Here is a 21,356-nt window from a genome sequence, read left to right on the forward strand (position 1 = left end):
AGAGCAGGCATCGAAAAATATGGAGCAGCAGAGGGGGGAGAAAGTACTATTCCTCTGGTTGAACTTTAAACAAAAAAAGTAAATAAAAAAACAAAACAAAAAAAGGTGCCCTGTAAATTGGCCTGCTCGTATGCGTTAGCCATAAGAAGAGCACCCCCACCCCCTTTCCCCAACTTGTTGGCCGATTCCTTCTCTGGCCGCAAAAACTCCCTCTGAACATTTATCTGCTTCTACCCATTTAAGAAAAGAAAAGCTGCGTGAGTGTATAGCGTGCAAACACACACACACACACACCCACACACACACACACACACACACACACATATATATATATATATATATATATATATATATATATATATATATATATATATATATATATATATATATATATATATATATATATATATATATATATATAATTTTTTCTGCGTGAACAGATCAGTTTTTTGTGAGCAAAGCTTTGTTTTTCGTTTCTTTTCTTTCTAAAACCGCCATTATTTTCTGCAGGAGACAGACGGGACAGCTCCCCAAGAAAAATGCGAGAATTATACAAGAAACAATCATTAATCACTGGTTCTCCTTTAAACGCCGCTTCTTCTTTGCTTCTGTTTCTTTTGTCGTCCGGCAGCCCCTCACTGGAGGCCCTCATGGCCGGAGAGAAGGGGGGGTCGAAGGAGCAGAGACCGAAGAAAAGGAAGACGTCTTGGAAGACACTTGAGGACACATCCCCACCCCAACCCGCCCCCCTCCGTTACACAAATCATCCCCTCACACGCACGCATACACGCACGCACACACCTCCCCATCCAAACCATTTTCTCCGTCCCGCAAGTGTCCCACCACCAGAAACAGAAACTTTGCCCCCTCTGTGGGAAGAACTTCAATGAAACTCCGGCACAGCAGCGACGGAGTGGCGGGCAGGACGATGACGCGCCTCACAGCGGTCCCGTTCCGAGGTAAGATGCCTGAGGATCTCTGTGCTTGTTCTCCATGATTGCTCAGATGGCGTTTTATGGTTTTATTGCCTCCTGTGCGTGTGTTGCTGAGGTCGGTTTGGGGGCATTGTGTGTTTGTGTTGGCGTGCTGGTGTGACACAGAGCTGCAGATGTGCCTGTTCTTCTGTGAGGTTTCTGTCCCCATTTGGGTTCCCTGCTCGGTGAGGCCTTTCTTCTCTGATCCCTGCGGGAGCAGATGCTGAAGGTGTTCTCAATTTAATCCACGCGGGATCAGCGCGCGCCATCCCCGCGTTTCTGTTGGAGAACTCAAAGTTTTCAAACTCGTCGTGCGTGTGTTTACCTTTGTTGCATGTCTGCTGTTATGAAGTGTTATGCTTTAAATCAATACGCCTCGCACGAGCCTCAGAATTGCGTTAGAGGCGTAGAGACACTGAGCTGGAAAATGAATAATTCCGCAGCTGCAGAGAGGCTGCGGGGGGAGGAAACGGTTGAAGGAGAGGGGATAAAATAAAGAGCAGAGTTAATGGATGCTCTTCTTGCTGCGCCAAAAAATCATTTACCTCTGAAACAAAGGATCAGGCGACGCTTAGCAAGCCATCCAAGTGTCGCTGATTGTAGCGCGCGCGCGCATGCGTGCCTTCCGACCGACCGGACCGGGCGCGCGGCGTGACTTCTGTGACCCCACGGAAATCAATGTTCACGGAGTCACAGATGTATGTGCTGTCGTGACGCGGTGCATTCTGGGACGCAGGGAAAGCAGAAAAGGTGAGTTCAGGGGGGGGGGGGGGGGGGGGGGGGGGTCTGAGGTTGAGGACGAAACGTCTGTGGTCCTGCCAGGACAGCAGCACTGAGGCCGGCCAGGGTTCAAGCAGAGGACACGTTTTTCTGACCGATGAGGTCCAGCGACTCTGAAGCCAGAGGCTGACCCACGATCACCCCCAGCACGAACACACGCACACCTCCCCCGCGCGCACAGCACACCTTCCCCCAGTGCTCCTGTCCCCCCTTGACCTCGCCAGGCTGCTAGACTCTGCTGCCTCCGACATTCCCAGACCTCCGGGGCCCTCGGGCCACTTTGTCAAAACAAGCCGAGTTCAGGGCAAAGTAACCCGGGATAGCAGCTACATCTCTGCTCCCACGCAGGCAGACTGAACTGTGGAAAAAACCTCCTCATTTTTTGCAGTCTGCAGTAAAACTTAGCTGGAGTGTAATTTCTCCAGGGATGTAAGGACCGAACACCGACGGTCCTCATCTCTACCTGTTTAAAACCATCACGTCTGTCACGTGCTTAGCCTGATTTACCCTTGTGCTATCTTAGATGACCCCCCCCCCCCTCCATTGACGTGTTCTCCCTACCATGACAAAGGTGGATAAAGGTGGAAAGATTTCATGTAATCCATGGACACCAGTGAAGATCACAAATCATTGAAGAAAAAAGGTTCAGAGCACTGTCTAGTGGGTCTAGATGACCCCACTCCCAATGTTAAAGTGCCTAGGTTAGCACAGGGGTTACAGGTCAATGCAGGACACAGATTTTGGTAACAGCGTTTTTAAAAACTAAACCAGTTACTTCTTTTAGACGAAAAGAGGCAGATAGCAGCAGCGTGTCTGATCATAAACTCAAACAAATATGTGAAATGATTTTCCTGCTTCCACAATGAAAGCTCTGAATGCATTCACACCAACTCCGTCTGAAACTAGCTTGAGTCTGATTCCCTGCAGCCGTGGCTCCACTTTCAGGGGATTTTTTTCTAGTTCTGAGAAGACAAGACTGAGTAGGGTGGAGTGGGGTTTGGGGGCGGGTGGGGGTTCGCTTCCTGTTGGAAGAAGCCAAAAAACAAGGCCTGTAAACAAAACCATGTAATGACTGTCAGCCTCAGAGTCAGCAATGAACTTCAGAGCTCCATGATGAATGACGCAGCATGCGTACTGCAGATGAACTGCATGATGCAGAGCTCCATCCAAACCGCAGCGTGACAAATCACTGAAGAACACTTTCATTAAGATGGGATTCAGCTTCTCAGATAAAAAAAATACATTGTTCATGCTATTTACACCAAACTCACTTTGAAAAGGTGGCAGGACAGTGTTTTTGTGTTTCAGCCCAAATCAAGGAGAGCTGAAAGTTTGAGTGGATGATCTGTGTTTGTGTTGATCACCTAAAGAGTCAGGGAAGATGCAATCCTGTGTTTGAATCTATTTCCCTAACTCCCTCCTGCACTGAGCTCCAGTCACATCCACACTCTGATGGTTTATTTTGTTTTTTATTTATTAAATTGATCTAAAAATATCTGAAGTAAGGTGTCAGAGACTGGAGCTAAGCACCTTTATCTTTATGAATTCATCTAACAGACAACAAAAAGTCACAATTATTCACTGACCATAAAAGCAATAAAAACAAAACTTTACACTATTCCTGTGCCTAATTTTCTATGACTTTGTCATATATATATATATATATATATATATATATATATATATATATATATATATATATATATATATATATATATATATATATATATATATATATATACACATATATATATATATACATATATATGTATATATAGCACCCAGTCAGAGAAAATTAGGCACAGGAATAGTGTTTTTATAGTTTTTATGGTCAGTGAAGGGTTGCAGGTCAGAGGACCCTTAGAGTGCAGGATTCCTGCCACTCCGCAGGAACAGTTAGCTACTATTTGAATTCACGTTCTTTGAATAAAATGTGCTGCTGCATAATTTGGGATTCCTGTGGATGGGAGAGCATCAAACATATACTTCCCATAAGAACTTAGAACTGTGACGAGGAAGATCACTTCCCTCCTTTTCTAAGGAAAACATGTTGGTAAAACTCCATTTGAATTGAAACTTGGACAATATTCATTATATATATGAAGATATGAAAAGCAAACTATTTAATATAAAACTTTGCCAACACGGTACTGTAAAACAAATTGTAGTTACAGTCTCTGTTCAAACTGTCTGGACCTGCTAGAACAGTTGATTGTGGGACAGATTTAAGATAATAACAGTAATAGCTCAAAACCAATCAGCCTCCTCCGTCCACGTGCGCGAAAACAAGCAAACAGCAGCCTGGCGCGTGCTTGTTAATCATCGGGCGAATAGCGCGCATTTTTCTTTCCTCTGCTTCACTTCCTTGGATTTTTGTTTCCCAGACCAAATTAATTATTTTGGAGGCCGCGAGGCTGCAGGTCCCGTGAAAGATGCGGGTACGCGCTCACGTTGTAAACTGAAGTGTCACTCAATATTGGACACATTTAAGATCTAAACGGGCTTTGAGGCCTCTGTGTCGTGGCGTCGCTTGGCCGGAAAACTTGTGTTGATCATCCCAACGGCGCACGCGCACTGACTTATTATTATTATTATTATTATTATTATTATTATTATTATTATTATTATTATTATTATTATTATTATTATAAAACCCAAATACTTATATATATTTTGTAAAAGGTTAAGTCATAAAATCTCAAAGGAAAACAGAGGAAGAACCACAATTTCCGGCAAAAACGGTTATGTCCGATTGATTTGCTTAAGATTTAACAAGATTTCAGAGGAACTCAACAGAAAAGTCAGACATTGTTTGTTTTTCGAGTGTTTCACTGTCAGAGTTTGGATCAGCAGCAGTCCTTTGCCTGATGTCCGGAACGCCGTAGCGTTTCTCTTAAACGTCACTGCTGCCGTTTTCAAAGTGTCTGATGTTTATTTGCGATGAAAGAAAAGAAATGAGTCAGAACAAAAGCTGAATGGTGAGCAGTTCTTTCCAGGTCTGCTTGTCTGCGCACGCAGCCTTTCAGGTTTTATCCCAACAACCATTGCGGCGTTTCCCCCGAATACTCCTTTGCTCCTGGTCATAAGTTTTCCACAATAAGCTGTCGGATGTGAGCAGGTCGCGGTGCGCAGCAGCAGACAGCTATGCTGACTAAAACCATTTTTAGAATGGAACTGCCCTCAGATCATAAATAAAAAAAAATTAGAAACGCATCCAGCTCTGGAAAAAAACGTTGCACTTCAGAGGGCAGAGGGTTTTCACCAGACAGGCCACGAGGGGGTGGACCGTCTTGGGGAAGCCTCTGGTGCACACAGACAGTGGGACGGCCCCGCGAGGCACGAGGAAGGATGGATTTGAGAGAGGGCTGCTTCCATCCCGAATGGATTTACAGTCCGGGCTAAAAGATGGGATGTGGGCGCTGCCTGGATCCCTCTCCCACACTTCTTTAGTCCCATACCAAAATAAGAACGAAAGAAATTTGATGATTTCACAAAAACACAACACAAATATAATTTAAAAAACAAATCGGTCACGTGATCCTCCCCGGATCTTCTGTGTTCCAACGAGCATCACTTTCAATTTGACTTCTTTTTAATTCAGCACAGTTAATCATTAACGAGCAGAAAGAATGGAGGACTCTACCTGTCTTCATTCATCAACCCCCCCCCCCAGCAGCTCTTTTGCTGCTGCCATTCCTATTATACCGCAGAAAGCCTTTTTGCGTCTCTCAGGCTTGATGTGTAAAGCGCAGATGGAGGGATAATTTTTTACTTTATTTATTTATTTATATTTTATTTATTTATTTGTTTGATTGTTTGTTTGTTTTAAAGCATCGTATGTGCGTTTTGTATTCACGTGCCCTTCGGTTCTGTTTGATCGGAGTGAAATCTCTGTTTGTTTGCGCGCTTCCACGCAGGGAATCCTCCTATTGCGCCTGTCATTGCGGCCCGCGCCGCCGCTGCACTAATCTAAGCTGCTGTTTCACACTGCGGCTGCTGTAATTTATGGCCGTCATTACAGACGCTATCATCACTCCTGCAAATGTTTGATTTCGCTCCTGTCGTGGTGGAGCATCTGAAAGAAGTGCCGCGGCGGCGCGCGGAGAGCAGCGGTTCGGCTGGATCAAAATATTAAATAAACGCGCGTCTAACTTCTTCTTTAAAAACATTTAATCCACATATTTCATTCTAATATGTTCCCTCAAGTTTTCGGTCCTTTTCAAAAGGGGAAATTGGATATAGGAAAATAAACGTGCTTTGTGATCTTGGTCATATTCTTTTTAAGCCATGAAGACTTATTTCTTAACATTTTCAAGCTAGAAAAATGATATTATGAAGGTTTTAAGACTCCCCGCTTCTGCGCCACGCAGTCTAAGATCATCTGCGGTTGGTTCTTTGACCTTGAAGGTTTCTTCGTGACTGCTGGGTGGCCGGGTCAGCCCTGCGCGCAGCCTGCCGGCCTAGCTGGGCGCGCGTCCTCAGAGTCTCTCAGTCCTTTGTCTATGGTTTCTGTGTTCCAGCTCTTACCAAAAGGGATTCCCAGATTTCTATTGTTACTCCGCTCGGCCTCGCCACGGGGTTTTGTCTCCTCTTTTCTTTTATTCTTTTAATCTTTTGCGTAACCATCATTTGGTATTGTTCCATTTTTTAAACATTATTTTCTATGTTATATCAACTGTTTCCCCCCCATTAAATGCTTTGGAGTCAAACATTTGCGCGTTTGCAGAAGATAAAAGTATTTTTTAATTATTTGAATTTTTTGCTTGACATTTACAAGTGTTTTCTTTTCCTTTTTCATTCCTTTTTTTGTCTCTGAAAGGTTTTTTCACCTCAGCTCGCAGACGCATGAAATAGAAATAGGAGAAGCGCGTGCTGCAACGCCACGCACACGCTTTGCTGAAAATAAATCCATCCAAATATAGGCTGAGACAGGACAATGTCGGGGAGCGGCCCTGAACGACTGGGGCCGAGGGAGAGTCAGGTATAAAGAGGCAGGAGTTTAAACACAGTTCTAGTTATCATCTTTGACTTTTATCTCTGTGAGAGTCTGGCGGCCTGCCTCACGTCAGCTGGGGAGAGGTCTCCCTTTGTTCGGCCTCAGGTCCCGCTGCACGGGTCCGGGTGGGTGCCAAGAACGGAGAGGCACTATACTGCCCCACACCTCGCCCAGGACCAGCACGTGACTCGTGAACTAATGAATGCAGGATGGACATGGATTCGTCAGGACTATAACAGCAGGAAGTGGTGCTTCAGGGAGGGGGGTCCTGACGTGGAAAATTCAACTGTCCTTTAAAAAAATATACAAGCCCCCTGTAGCAGTAAGGGGGGGGGGAGAGAAAGGCAGAGAGAGGGGGGAGAAGAGGAGACTCTGCCAACAGAGAGAGAGAGAGGAAGAGAAAAGAGAGAAGGAGGCTGCAATAAAACAAAATTCGACGGGTGTGCGTCTTACGGGTCGTTGTGGACACCGTGAGAATTGCGGAAGAAAAGGGGCTGCAAAGGGGGGGACCACTCTTTTTCTTTCTCCACTTCTTCCACGCCGCTGCGCCGCCTTGCCGCGTCCCACTCACTGCATCACAGGCTGTCTGAAGCTCGTGGTAAATATCCCCCCGAAATCTTCATTTTTTCGCCGTGTTTTTGTCATGGTGCATGTTGCTGTCTTGTTGTTTACACATCACCCCCCACCCATCATCATCATCAGCAGAAGCAGCCATTGTTTACGAGCTGAAGGCTGCAAAGCAGGGAGGGAGGGAGCAATGCCATGTAGGCTCTTCATATTTTCGGAAATTCTTCTCCATCTTTCTCCCATCACATCCCGTCTGCTCCCACATCTCTCTCCATCTGCCCGGCTCTCTGTCCATCCCTCCCTCCCCTCATCCTTTACTCCCTCTCCTCTTCTCTTACCTCCCAGCCAGCTACTTCCCTTGATTTATAGTGAGGCAGGGTGTCAGCGTGCGGCCGCGGCTGCCATTGTGTGTTTGTGAGGCGGCGCTGTTGTTTACGGCACGGCCGCGATAAATCACGCGCTCCGTCGCTGTGGGAAGGAAAAATGACGGTCGATAGGCCGGTGATGCTCCAGACGGAGAGACAGGAGGAAGAGCTGCGGCCGCTGCCGTGCCGTCCTGCTCCTCACCATCACTCACACCCCTCACCTGGTCTAACTTATTAGCCCGAGTGCTTTCTCTTCGGAGGCTGCACTCAGCCTGACAGGCTGGCAGTCTTTCCTGCTCTCCAGTTACTCAGCGACCAATTAACGAGAGATTTGTTTAAATTTGGCACACCGGGAACGCCGTGAAATCTCATACAAAGGAGCTGCTGGCGAACTGAAGCTCAACCATTTAGCCGAGAGAGAATAAATCAAAGCAACCGAGCCAGGACCGAGATAAATCACACCGGCTCGTGTCCGTTTCTTGGACGGGTTAGGTCCCAGTTTGAGGCAAAGCATGGTCATGAAAGCGACGCCTTCGTGTGTCCTCTATACTCCTTGTATACCTGACATAAACTCGCAGTTTCGTGGAAATTAGAGGTGCTTGTGTTCTCCAGCTCTCCAGACCACTCTGAGTTCATCAGATTTTTTTTCACGCTTCCTCTTCCTGTATTTTTGCCAGTGTTTTCTTTACGTTCCTGTTGAAATGGAGCCGCTCTCCATTTTTCATGTCAGCGCACAGCACCTCTGCTTTGGCTCAGACCCGTCACTGCATGGGAGTCATTGGGCTTTTCTTATTTTTTATAAATGCGTATAAATGAAAAAAAAAAGAGATTTGCATCGTGTGTCACCTTCTCCCTTTAATATTAAGATAAGCAGAAGTCATAAATGGTCATTCTGGCTCCGCCAACTTGGAGTACAAAGCGACACAATTCCCCGCGTTAGTTCTATTTTTAGCTTTTTTTTACTGCCAGTACAGCAAATAAGGTGTGTTTGTGTGGGAGCAAAGGAGAGGGGGGGAGGTCCCAATTTTACCCAGCTAACCTAATAAGTCACCACAGCATTGAAGCTTGTGGTGTTTTGGTGAGAAACCAGCTGGCGACACATGCAGTGTGCAATAAGGACAGGACGGTGAATGCACCATCAAATATTTAATTACCTACAAACCTGCAGGTGCATACAATAACAACAATAATAACAACAATTATTATTATTATTATCATTGTTATTATCATTATTGTTATTATTATTATTATTGTTGTTGTTGTTGCTATTATTATTTTTATATATGGATGGATGGATGGATGGATGGATGGATGGATGGATGGACTCTAATCAAATGAGCGCGCGGCTGTGGCGCCCCCGTCGCACAGTAATGACGGCAGCAGCCGCGGGCAGAGCTTCTCTGAAAGTGTCAAACACAATATTTCGCCTCATTTCTGTGGACGATAGAAAAAAATGTTGGGGGCGGGACAGGCTAATGTGATTTCTTTCCCCTTCATTTTTCCAATATACGTGCACATTTCTCCGGATGGATGTGTAATAGGATTGCTTCTTGAAACAGCCGTCCTCCCGCCTGCCACTCAGATGCGCACGCTGCTCGGCGTCCGCGTGCACAAGAAAAGCCGAACAGAAAAGATGTCAGCATTTAAGAGATGATTCATTAGAAGCTGGCGGGCACGCGCTCTCTGCTCCGCACGCTACGTGGCAGGGGCCGCAACTTTAGATCGAACAAAGACAAAACAGTAGAAATGTGTGACTTAAAGTTGAATGGCGCTAATAGCGCGGTCGCAGCTTCGCGCGCTCTTTTCTTTGCGGTATCTCCTGATAAATGGAAAAGTATTCATCGCAAACGCGTCACTGCGCTGCGCCGTCTGTTGTGACATCACAAACTGAAATCACTCATTTTTGTCAAAGCGGCTCCAAACTGAGCGGAATGCAGGCGGCCGCGGAGCTCGCGCGCTGCTCTGCGGGGCCTTCAGGGGAAGACCGCCGCGTGGAACCTCTTGTTGCATCCACACTAAACGATTTTGAGACGTTTGGCTACCAAACACAGCCTGGCGTCGCGGGCAGAGATCGAGCGGATCTGTGCGTAATGAGCTAAATTATGGAGCCCGTTTGGTTTTCCTGATGGCTGCGACCCACGCGCGCGTATAGAGCCGATGATCCACTGAGAGGAGTCAGGACGAGACTGCACGAGGCGCATCTTCCCACTCACTGCAACTGAGAGTGGCAGCCATATTGTTCTCGTCTGTGTTCTTTTCCCACGCACAGGACGTTTGACACGCATGGAGCGGAATCGCCACTGCGCAAGAGTACGGGTGCGATTTTAGTTTAAAATCCGATCAAAAAACAGTCTCTTCATTTTGGAATGATACCGATTCAAACAAAGCCTTTAACAGACACAAACGCAGACGAACGCCGCGTGCGTGGCGTCAAAAATGCCACCCTTCTTTGTGAGTGTTTCATAAAAGGCAATGATGGTGAACGGAACGCGGAATTTACCAACTTCACAGCGTTTTATAATTTTCAAATATTTTTTACACGAGTGGAACTCAAAGAAAACTTCAGCGCCGGAGGTTTTCAATGCAGAAACAAAAGCGGCTCCGCAAGAGCGACGCGCACTGATTTAGTGAAAAGACTAAATGCATCGATTTAAAACTTTTTCTGATTAAAATAAGCAAATAAAAATATGTTAGTTCATTGTTTTCATATATTAGAATTTTACCCAGATGGTGGACACGAAAGGGATTTGAAACGGATCCGAACCTAAAAGCAGGCAAGAGCTAAAAAAAAAACAACAACAGCAAATTATGAAAATTAATATTATAATCATTTTTTTTAATTCAAATTTGTTTTATTGCCTGTTTGGATTCCGAAAGCTCCCCTTCAGGTCTGCAAAACATACAGTCTCGTGCGTCCTGCGCGCGCTGGATGTCAGGGAGCCTCTCCCGGTGGCGGCAGCACTGCAAAGCTCAACAATGAAGAAGGTAAACCGAATAAAGTCTTCAACAAAAAACGCTGCTCTCTCGGCTCTATGTTCTACCAGGCCACGCTGATAGGACGGGGGGAAAGGCTGCAGAGCCGGAAGTGTTGCTCACGAGCCGAAAAGGCTGCGGTTTATTTCACTTCTCCAGTTTATGTCTCTAGCTTCAATTATCGGATTTGCTTTCCGGTTATTGAACTTTCTCTCTCATTTTTCCATCATCATCCCGCTTCTCATCTTATCTCCCTCCCTCTAATTGTCTGGATGGTAAAAGACAATGTCTGCGCGTGGGCAGATAACACAATTGCAGGAGAAGTGGGGAGACAGAGGAAGTAAAGCCAAGTGCGTCTGTTAGGGAGTTTTCTCCTTCGAATGAAGTAGAATGCAGAAAAAATAACATTCAGAAAACACCGTGTTGTAATCCACTCATTTGTGACGGGCCGGCCTGCTCCAAAATCGAGCCTCCTGAGTGAGAATAAGTGCCACAGATCAAGTCAGATTTAAGCTCACTGCGGGAGGGGGTTCCCCATCAACATCACTGATCACAGCTCGGTTCATTCTGCTGCACAGATCTGACATTTCAAACAAGGCGTTCTCATGGACCATCTTGTTCCTGGCTCCTTCTCAGCTCCCGCGTCTGTCTGTGCGGGACAGGAGCAGCCGCAGCAGCTGCGTGGATGCCCAGGTCAGATCACAGCAGAATCTGCTCCGCACTCCCTCTCAACCTTCTCCCGCTCCTTCCTCTCCTCTGATCGCGCCCAGTTTGACGCCATGTAATGACCACCATCTGGCCCCCGTGCAGTTCGGACGGACATGCGGGTCACGGAAAACGTGCCTAACCCAGATCATCTGAGCCCCCCCACTTTCCAGGTTCTCCATGGCCCTTTTAGTTAGAGTCCACAGGCCGGTTCAGGAATAGTTCACTCTGTCAATCCGCTCGCGGCACGCGGGGCCACCTGGGCTGACCTGCGGGGACGCAGTGTGGAAGGCCACAGATGCCAGTAAAGCTTGTACATTGCGCCTTTTCGGGAATGGGTCCTTGATGTGTGGGTTCTTGCGATGGTAACAGGTCAGTGAGGTGACTACTTGAACCAAAAGGTAGTGGGAGGAGGGGAAGACAGAGGGAGACAGATGAGCTGCTGAGAGCTGGCAGACACCAGCAGAAAAGAGAGATGCCGAGAGTTCAGGGGATCACTTGTGTTTAATCCAGGAAGGTTGGAGCTGTGTTCGACCACAATCCCGTTCTGGGTGCACTGGGTCCATCTGACCCAGCAGCCAGCGGGGGAGAGAGGGGGCGACTCCCGGCATCAAAACCTGCTAGGCGGACCAGAATACGGGGTATTTGCAGCACAGACGGAGGGGTGGGGGTAGAGCGCGCGCGCGGTGCTTTTCTTTTCTTTTTTGTGAGTGTGTAAGGTGAGGCAGTACAGCGAGCCCCAGAACGAGCAGTTCCCATCAGCTCATGTCTCTGCTGTCGGCAGGCGTGTTTCTTGCAGATTTATAGCCGCTGAAGATTTGTGTCTGAAAAAAAAGCGTCTGCGCCACGATGTGCGGCAGAGGTGCAGCTATGGGTGCACAGCGGTTACAGCAACAGCAGGCAATGCGGTCGTTTGGGCGCCGACTTTAACGTTTTTACAATAACAGTTTTTTTTAGAATTTAACAATAACAAAACGTAGTCTGTCGGAGGAGCGCGCGCCATTTGACCCTGGAAGAAAAAACGTCCACCAGAAGAGAGGGTTTTCTGTTGTGTCCGTGTCCAAAGCCGCTCATCCCGGGGAGAAGCGCAAACGGGAGCTCCAGCGGGAGAGACGCGGCGGCGCAGACCAGGTGAGTAGATGCTTCTTCCCGGCCTGCGTCCCCGACGCGTCCCCGCGCCGCGCGCCGCGCTCCTCGTCGCCACATGTCATTGTGGCTGCTACCCCTCCACTCTTAGAGACAGGAGCGGGGAGTGCCCGCGTGCAAGTGCTGTTCTGTGGCCCCCCAAACTTTTTTGTGTGTGTGTGTTTGCGAAGATGGGGTGGGGGTGGGGGGTGGGGGGGTGAGGATAGATGCTTGACAAAGAAAAGACCAGCAGAGCATATGGGGGGGGGGGGGGGGGGGGGGGGCCGCTTGTTCTGTGTCCTCCTGCCTACCTGCAGCCTCAAGGCAGAACAGACAGACAGGTGTCCGCGTTCGTGCACGCGGGGACGGGAGTGCACGAGCCGCCGTGAATGGGACCTGATGGCAGGGTGCAAAGAAATACAATGCTGTGATTTATGACAGTGTGAAGAGATTTCTAGCTTCGCAGGCCTCCCCCTCTCCTTTCTGCTCCTCTGTCCTCACAAATTGTCTTGCCCCCCCTCCACCCCCCCACACACACACACAACAAAAAAACAAAAAAATACTGATTTAACTTTTAAGAGCAAATACATTGGCAATTCATTAGAACTGAAAGAAATCCAACATGATCGCTTTGTAATTTAGTCCACTCCATTATTTTTTTCCCACTGAAATTTGAAATCACCCCATAAAACACAAGCTTTCACCTTTTAGAAATGAAAATGCTGTGACTGAAGCTTCAGTCCATCTCAGGTTTTCATCAAGTGGGTCTTTCAGAAACAGTTCAAACATGCAGCTATAATGCAGCTATAAGAAAACAACTGTCTATATGGACACACATAAACAGGGAATGTTTATATGTTTCTGGAAATTCAGAAGCACAAACATTGAAGGTAAAATCTCACCTATAAACATGCAATTTTTGTTATCGCAAAAAAAAAAAAAAAAAAAACACACTGTGAAACTGTTTTAAATGAAAATGTACAACTACAATCAGCTTGTGCAAATGTGAAAAAAACAGTAAAACTATTGGGGGGGGGATAAGAGGGGGGGACAAGGCATGAATAAAAAACTGTGTTTATTATTCGACATGTGATCAGAGCATAATCTCAGATTATGACATGAGGGTGAAATCTGTGGAAGTAATCTTGAAGTCCCACCTTTTGAACAGCTCTTTCTCTGCTGCACTTCCCAACATCAGCTGTAAAAGTTATGTAAATCAAACAAAAAATTTATTTAAATATAAACAAAACGTAAATATAATAAGGGGGGTTGTACACAGCTTCACCTGCATTTAATACGTAAAAAAGAAAAAAAGGAGAAACACCCCACAAATCACCATCCGGCTATTAAAAAAAATACTTGAAAAACCCGCAGCAGCTCATAAACCTCTATGGTTTTATTGATTCCTTCATACATCACTGACAAACTATTGCGACACAATCGGAGTAAATACGTGGGGTCAGGTCCACACAAACATCCTCACAGACTTGATGGCTGGTGACAAGTCTGTGCAGCTTCTGGAGATGCAGCAGCAGCTGCAGCCGCAGTTTTGGTGGACGCTGTTTCAGCAGCAAACTTTTACAGCTGACGTGCTAAAGAGCAGCAGAGAACGTGAGCTACGGCGTTGCAGAGTTGCAGCAGATTAGCAGAAAGATCAGTTCGTGGCGGGGAAGCAGCGGCAGTTGAGCAGCAGCGTTTTCAGCTGCCATGGCAGCTGGGGCAATAGTGCTGAGCAGGAGCAGTGGGTTAGCAGCAGGGGCAAATACTGTAAGGCAAAGGCAGCAACAGCACAATGGATGGCAGCAGTGATCAGCAGCAATGCCTGCAGTAGCAGCAGCAGCAGATAATGTAGTGGCAGGGAAATGGTGGCAGCAGGGTAGCAGGAGTTGTAGAAGCACAACAGCAGAAGCAAGTTTGCAGCAGCAGCAGTAAGGATAGCCGTAGGGCCATAGGCTTGGTGTATTGCAGATAGCAGTAGGGTTAGCAGCAGCAGCAGCAGGGATTGTAGCTACAGGGGCGTAGGCTTTGCAGTGGCAGCTACAACTGCATGTTTGCAGCAGCAGCAGAGTCTCGTGTCAACAGTTGAAGCAATTAGCAGCAGTAGGGACCAAAGTGGCAGCGGCAGCAGCAGCGGGGACTGTAGGCAGTGGCCTTTAGCATCAGCAGTGGCAGCATGTTAGCTGCAGCTTCTGCAGCAACAGATGGACCGTTTTGCTGTCTGTCTATAGCAACAAACAGGTTCTGTTTCATCATTAGAGTAGCAGAAGCATCACGACTTCCTGTAGTGGTTCAGATTGTATCCAACCTTTATTTAAATCAACATAATGGTGACATAATGGAATTCATATCGGTCTTTTTCCTCCACTCGCTCTTCGTTGTTAAAAGAAGGATGAACACATTAGTTCCCGATAGACTTGGCAAGCTTGGCAGTTTTTTAAACCCCTGGAGCAGAGAGGGCAGTCTGACCCCTATGCCACGCTGAGACCCCCACCCTGCACCCCAGCCTCTTTCTTTTTCACTCTTTCCCTCCATCTCCTGATGTCAGGGCTTCCTTTGAGTGTCTGGTTAAAGATTTGTATCTCCGTCAAACATTAACTTGCGTGGAGTGAAGAAGCCTGAGGCAGGGGTTTCATCTTAACCTGTAGGTTTGGTTTTATTCTGAGTTCTTGGCTGAAAAGAGCTCAAAACAAGAAAGACATGTACGAAAATAAAAAGATTTAAAAAAAGGCTAATGTGGATCCAGTTTATTTCCTTTATCTGGAGGACTAAAACCTTTTTGATTACCTCTGTTTTTGGTTTCAGCAGACCACATATCCCAGAAAGAGGGAAGGCCTCATTTTAAATGCTAGTTTGCATATTTGAAGATTTTTTTTTATTTGCAGCACTGAAAGAAAACCTTGACAATACAACATCTAACATATGAGAATTTTACTCTCTTTTTTGTGAGTGTGTATCGCAGTTTTGTTGGGGCTCTGGGTTGTTTCTGTAGCTGTGATTTGGCGGATGCTGTTTCAGTGAAACGGAAATCCAGCAGTGAGTCAAATGTTACGACTCTGCTGATGATGTCTGAGTGTTTTAACTCCTTTGTACTTTTTACCAAACGTGTTGTACCATTTAACAAATTGTTAGTAATCTGTAATAAATTAAATGAATAATCTGTAGCAAATCACAGGTACTTGTTGGTATTTAAAAGTAAACTGTTATCTCCTGATATTATTCTCTTCTTAGAAATTTTCTGTTTTATGACTTCAGGGCTACTTATATGTTATTTTCTTTAGATGAACTAAAAACTCTTTCTTGAGTAACAAATGCTCTGCAAAAATATTGTACATGCATGAAGGATGATATAATGATTTCATTTAAGAATATTTACCTTTTGTATAGTCCAGGAAAAAAATGCATGTCTTTGAAAATAGAAAGAAGGAGATAACATTAAACTGATTAACGTTTTATTTCAAAACGTTGGAAATTCCTTGTTCAGTGATTTGTTCCGATCCATATTTTTATATATTTCAGAATCAGAATCTTTTATTTTCAATGCACAGAAGCACATCGAAAGTATGGCAGCATCGGATGGAGCTCCAGGTTCAAAGCAACATAAAGTAACAGTAAACTCTCAAAACAGCAGAAAACGTGTATAGCTGACATAGTCAGAGTGTGAACAGAGAATGTGTGACTTTGTAGTGATTGATGTGTGTTTAAAATGTGTACAACCTGAGGGTAAAAACAGTTCTTGAGTCTAAATTTCTGAATATAAAAGCTGACATGACGGCGAGCAGCAAAGAGGATCCATACATTTACATTTTTGTCTGGTTTTGTGGCATATTTTTGAGTCTATCTTGTGATCTGAACTGTGCAGGGTGTGCGGTTTCTGCATGATTTTGTTCTGGATGGGTCTAATTTCTGGTGTTGGGAGATCCACAGAGTTCTGTCTAAAGGAAATCTCCACATTTCTTCTGTTAGACTCAAAGACCCAGAGGGAGAGGGGAGCGCCCATCTGACTGAGACGGATGACAATGGCGTCCTTTTCTCACATTTCAGATGCACACTGCTTCCGCTCTGAGCGCAATGGGGTGGGGGCTGGAGGGGAATGTGTTGCAATGCTGGGTTTGTCGATGCTTGCCCGTTTGACTCCGTGTGCACAGTTGTACATTACCGGGAACACAGTCCTGCTCTGCAGGCTCTTTGAGGCGACAGATGCTTGCTCTGGACAGCGGCGCACACCTCCAGCCCAGAGCATCACATTACGCCAGCGAGGAATCACAGCTTTCCAGTTGACAATTCAAAACAGAGATGGTTTGTTCTTTGGAATAAAAACGGTCTGAAGGACAAACAGAGGATGAAACTCTCAGGCTGCAGATGGACGTGTGACAAGTGGAGGAGGCAGAAAAAAAGTAGATTGTTTTATAACAAAATTATCATAAAATCCTTTTGAAATCTGCAGCAGAGTGCCCCCCCCCCCTCCACCCCCAGTCTTTTACTGCAGAGTGAGAAGTCATTTGCCTTCAACGTTGACCCAAAATGCAAATAATGTTGTTGTTCTAAATGGACGAAAAATGCATGCAGTCATGTGGAGCAATGAGAACAAACAGACTGTAAATGAAATCCACCTTTAAGTAAGAGTTTATATTTATATGTATTTGGGGTGACGATATAATCAATTAATCGATTTCTATTCCTACGATGCATCTGTTTGAGGCAAGTTGTTAATCAAATTGACCTATAACATCATAAAAACATTTCAAAATGAAAATTAATCTGTTACAATCCATCTTGGAAAGCATCATTTGGATTGAGATGTGGTAGGTTTATGATACTGTAAGGTAAAACCGACCAATCACGGCGGACAACACACGTGTGATGCCATTAAGCGGATCAGTCCATCATACTAGAAGACTTTGACTAAAGTCATGTGACCATCCAGTGTCTAGAATGTTCTAAGAATGTTCCCTTTGGATTCTTTGGATATGGAAAAACAACAGTGGAGAACTTTAGGAAACTAACATGTGAATGGATTTGACGTTCATTCTAGTTTACTTGTTTGTTTGGACACAGATTTCATTAAATTGATGATCTGGAAGAAATCCAAGAATCTGGAAAACTGTTCAGTAGCAGGAATTTCTGTCTGGAAGTTTGGATGAAGAGGATCTGGATCCACTTTAGGTCAGAGGATCGGATTGTTCAAAATGAGCCAAATCGACTATGAATCGGATCAGCAACCAGAAACAATATGATTTAAATCATTGTTAATATGAATCGTTACACTCTTAATATATACATATAAATAAATAAATAAATAAAAAAATATATATATATATATATATATATATATATATATATATATATATATATATATATATATATATATATATATATATATATATATATATATATATATATATATATATATATATATGAATCTGATATGAAGCTGTTCTTTTTTGCACAACAGTTATCAGGATCTCCATGTTGGTGGGAAGAAAGCCTCTTAATTAGTGCAGCTATTCAGCAACCTGCGGTCTTGAGATGTAAGTTGAAGCTATTTTACACCAGAAGGAAGTCGTACATCACACGTGTTCAGGAACACAGACACGTCAGGCAGACTGGGACAGTGAAGACGGTCTGTGGTCAGAGGAGTCCCGGTTCAGTTTACCACTGAAAGGGACTGCAACCTCAGGGGCCACAGATAGATGACCTGCATTTGTGTGAAGGTGATACCAGCGCAGAGTTTTTAGAAGCACAACCATCTGAGTGAATCTTTTCCTGGGGGGTTCCTGGCTGCATAGCGACAAGGCGAATTGGTGTTTACCTGAAGAAAGAGTTAAATCAGAAAGAATAAGGGTTTGCAACAATCAGGCCAAACAGTCACTTCAGCTTTTTTCTGTTGGTTACTAATAACAGAACTGAACAGAACCTCATTCCTCTGAAAACTTTCAAAAGTTTTTTTTATTTAAAAAAAAAAACAGCTTTCTTTGTGGAGTGATTGGACACAGAAAAGGTTCAGATGACTTTCAGGTTCACTGTCAACGCAAGTCCCAGTTTTGAGTAACAGTACATGCATCAGCATTATTTCAGGTCTCTGAAATTCAAAGGTTCAGTTAAAATATTAAAACCCATGAGAAGCTGGTGTAGAGTCTGCAACTGGGAGAGAATGGTTCATACAAAATATTACAGATTCATAAAAACATGGATTCAAGAAATAAAAGATTGAAAAGACTCAATTTCATGAATCTATTACCGGTATTTATTAAATTATTGTAATGTTCATTAAATTTAAATGACAACTGTTTACGATTTGTCTGGTTGTCCATCGCTGCTGACAAAAAAAAAAGTTAAACATAAAAAATAGTACCTCATCTTTCATCTGAGGTAAAGTGCCATGAAAGTGCGTTTAAATAACAATCTTTACAAAATACTTGCCCATAACTGAATGTAACTATTTCTCTGTTGTGGGATTACTCACAGAAACTCATAGGTTGATTTAGTTGCACCACTGCAAACTGATTTTAAAAATGGAATAGTTGCTTTTGTAGGTCAAAGGTCGACTGCTCAGATCTGTGAAACAGTTTTGGGAGTTGGGGAGAGGCTGGAGTTTACAGGCTAAAAAAGCAGCTGATTAGCAGCTGCGGCAGGAAGGAGATGAGAAACGGAGGCAGTTTGAAGATGCAGACGCGTGGATGAACATCAGCATTTCCAGCGCTCACCTTTGTCTCTGCAGCCATCCAGTAAATCTTTAATTACGGACACTCAGTAAAAACTGTTAAAAGCTAACTAGCCCCCACATGAAAAACCGTCTCTCTGAACGAATAAGTGCTGCACCTTAAAACAAAATCAATCACAGAAATATTTCATTTGACTAATTGCACACTTTGATTTTTCTTGCACATGTTTATCTCCCCGGAGAGTGATCCTGCAGCTGATTCACTTAATCTGCATTCAGTGTAATGATGGGCTAACTGTGTTGCTGCTCCTGTGAGCTCCTGTGGCGCTCGCCGGTGTCCCTCTTCATCATGAAACGTTCGTCTCATCCAACATCACGGCTGCTGCACAGCCTCAGCCGTGTTTCTGGAGGAGGCTTCTCTTCTTTGTGTCTGGCCTTCAGGCTAACCGTGGCCAAGCCGATGTGTGTGCATTTTTAGACCCTCTTTAGAATCGTGCTTCGTAGATTCCAGCTTTCCCTGGGGGGCTGAGAGAAGGGAGACGGCTGGTGCAGCAGCGGGGATGGACAGGAACCAGAGCTGAGAGGCTGCAGAGATGAAAACAATGAAGGAGCAAATGTTAGAGCAGCAGAGGTGGCAAAAGTGTGTGTGTGTGTGCATGTGTGTGTGTGTGTTTTACTGGAAGAAAGATCTCAGACAGTTTCCTTGGCCTGCTGTAAGGACCCAAAGGGGAACACCGTGAATATAATAGGATGTGTAAGATGAGAACCAGAATCAATAAGAGCTCATATCGCTCCCACTCAGCCTCCATCCTCTCTGCTGCTTTTTGCTTTTATTCCGGGAATAATTCCAGGTCAGCAGTACCTGTCAGCGGCTGCTCCTGTCCCACAACCTTCGATTAGACTACAAGAGGTTGGTGCTCCCTATCTGATTTTTCAGCCCCTGCATCTTTCTTCCCTTTCTTTTCCGCATTTTATCCTCCCCTTTCATCCCCCACGTGCGTCTTGGGATCTTTCAAAAAATCTCTGGAAGAAAAAAATGTTCAGCTTTTAAATAAAAACTGAAAATGACCTTTGAGTTCTGCTGTTTTCGGCTGATAAAGAAAGGGGGGGGGGTGTTAAGAGAGCGGTCTGTGCTTCATCTGTGGGATTCCTGACACACTGTCAGACAGTCTGACTTCACTCACACACAAATGATAAAGGACCAAACCTCCTTCAACAACTAAACTCCATTCGTTTCAATTTGATTTTCCTTTTTCTATGTCCAGCATTATTATTATTATTGTTTGTCTTGTTGGGTCAGTTCAAAGGCGTGTTGATCGTGGAGTTAAAGCGCGCGTGTGGATCAGCAGCGCTGTTATGAATCACTCGTGTAATGTATAAAATCCACGACAGCAGTCCGGTGACCGCGCGAACTCAGTTCGTCATAACTGAATCTTTCAAGAACTTCTTCATCCCCGCTGAGGTTACTAATCCGGAAAAAGATGAGCCCCGCGTGCACTTATAAGGGAGTCCAACGAAAAGTCCTGAGAACACCCGGGCACGCACGCAGAGGCGCGAGGCCGCTGCTCCACAGTCTCAACATGCCCAAAAGGCCGTTAGGGATACTAAAAGAAAGAACAAACAAACGTTTCTCCATTTGAGCAAAGCTTTGGTTTGAAGTCAGCATCCGCGCGGACCAATCCCAAACACCCCGCCGCGCGAGGCGCGTTCTCTGTCTGTCCGGGGGAAAAAAGGAGAATTCCTGCCACCCTTCCGAGCTCAGGGCAAGCTTTTACGCGTCAAGACCAGAGTCTCCCATAATCCACGGAGCGCATTTCTCCTCATCAAGGCCTTTTCTCTTCACACATCACTGCTCAGAGAAGAAAAAAAGAGAGAAAAAAGCTGATCGGTGGTTTGGTTAATGAGTGACGGTGCCTTTCAGCAGATCTTTTGAGCAAAAGTTGCAGACGAGCACATTTCCGGCTCCCACCTTCCACCTACTCGGAGCTCATCCTCGCATTTCAGCAGCTCACAGCTAATGCTATCTGTTTTAAAGCCTTGGCTGTTTACACACACACAAACAAGCGCGCACGCGCTGCCGGGTGCGAGAGAGCTCGTAAATCTAACGTGGCCATAAACGACAGTAGAAGTGTGGTGAATAATGGAAGCAGAGGGAAGCGGGAGAGAGAGGGAGAGCGCAGCTGCAAACTGCAGGTAAACTCAGCTTTTCG

At 45.2% G+C, this 21,356-nt stretch overlaps 1 protein-coding gene across 8 annotated transcripts in view; it reads left to right on the forward strand.

Annotated features, from left to right (window-relative positions):
• LOC110015536 (homeobox protein Hox-B3a) overlaps positions 1–21,356 on the forward strand; it is a 77,751-nt gene that overhangs the window by 33,087 nt on the left and 23,308 nt on the right. For 5 of the 8 annotated variants that reach the window (XM_023957827.1, XM_023957831.1, XM_023957826.1 and 2 more), the window contains one exon: positions 632–959. The gene's annotated coding sequence lies outside the window, so the exon portion shown is untranslated. Of the gene's footprint in view, positions 1–631; positions 960–7,147; positions 7,349–9,089; positions 12,492–19,854; positions 21,340–21,356 lie in introns of those variants that run through there. The other 3 variants (XM_023957835.1, XM_023957834.1, XM_023957836.1) reach the window with 3 other exon arrangements.

Source organism: Oryzias latipes, chromosome 8 (assembly GCF_002234675.1).
Source record: "Oryzias latipes chromosome 8, ASM223467v1".
Lineage (NCBI taxonomy): Eukaryota > Metazoa > Chordata > Actinopteri > Beloniformes > Adrianichthyidae > Oryzias > Oryzias latipes.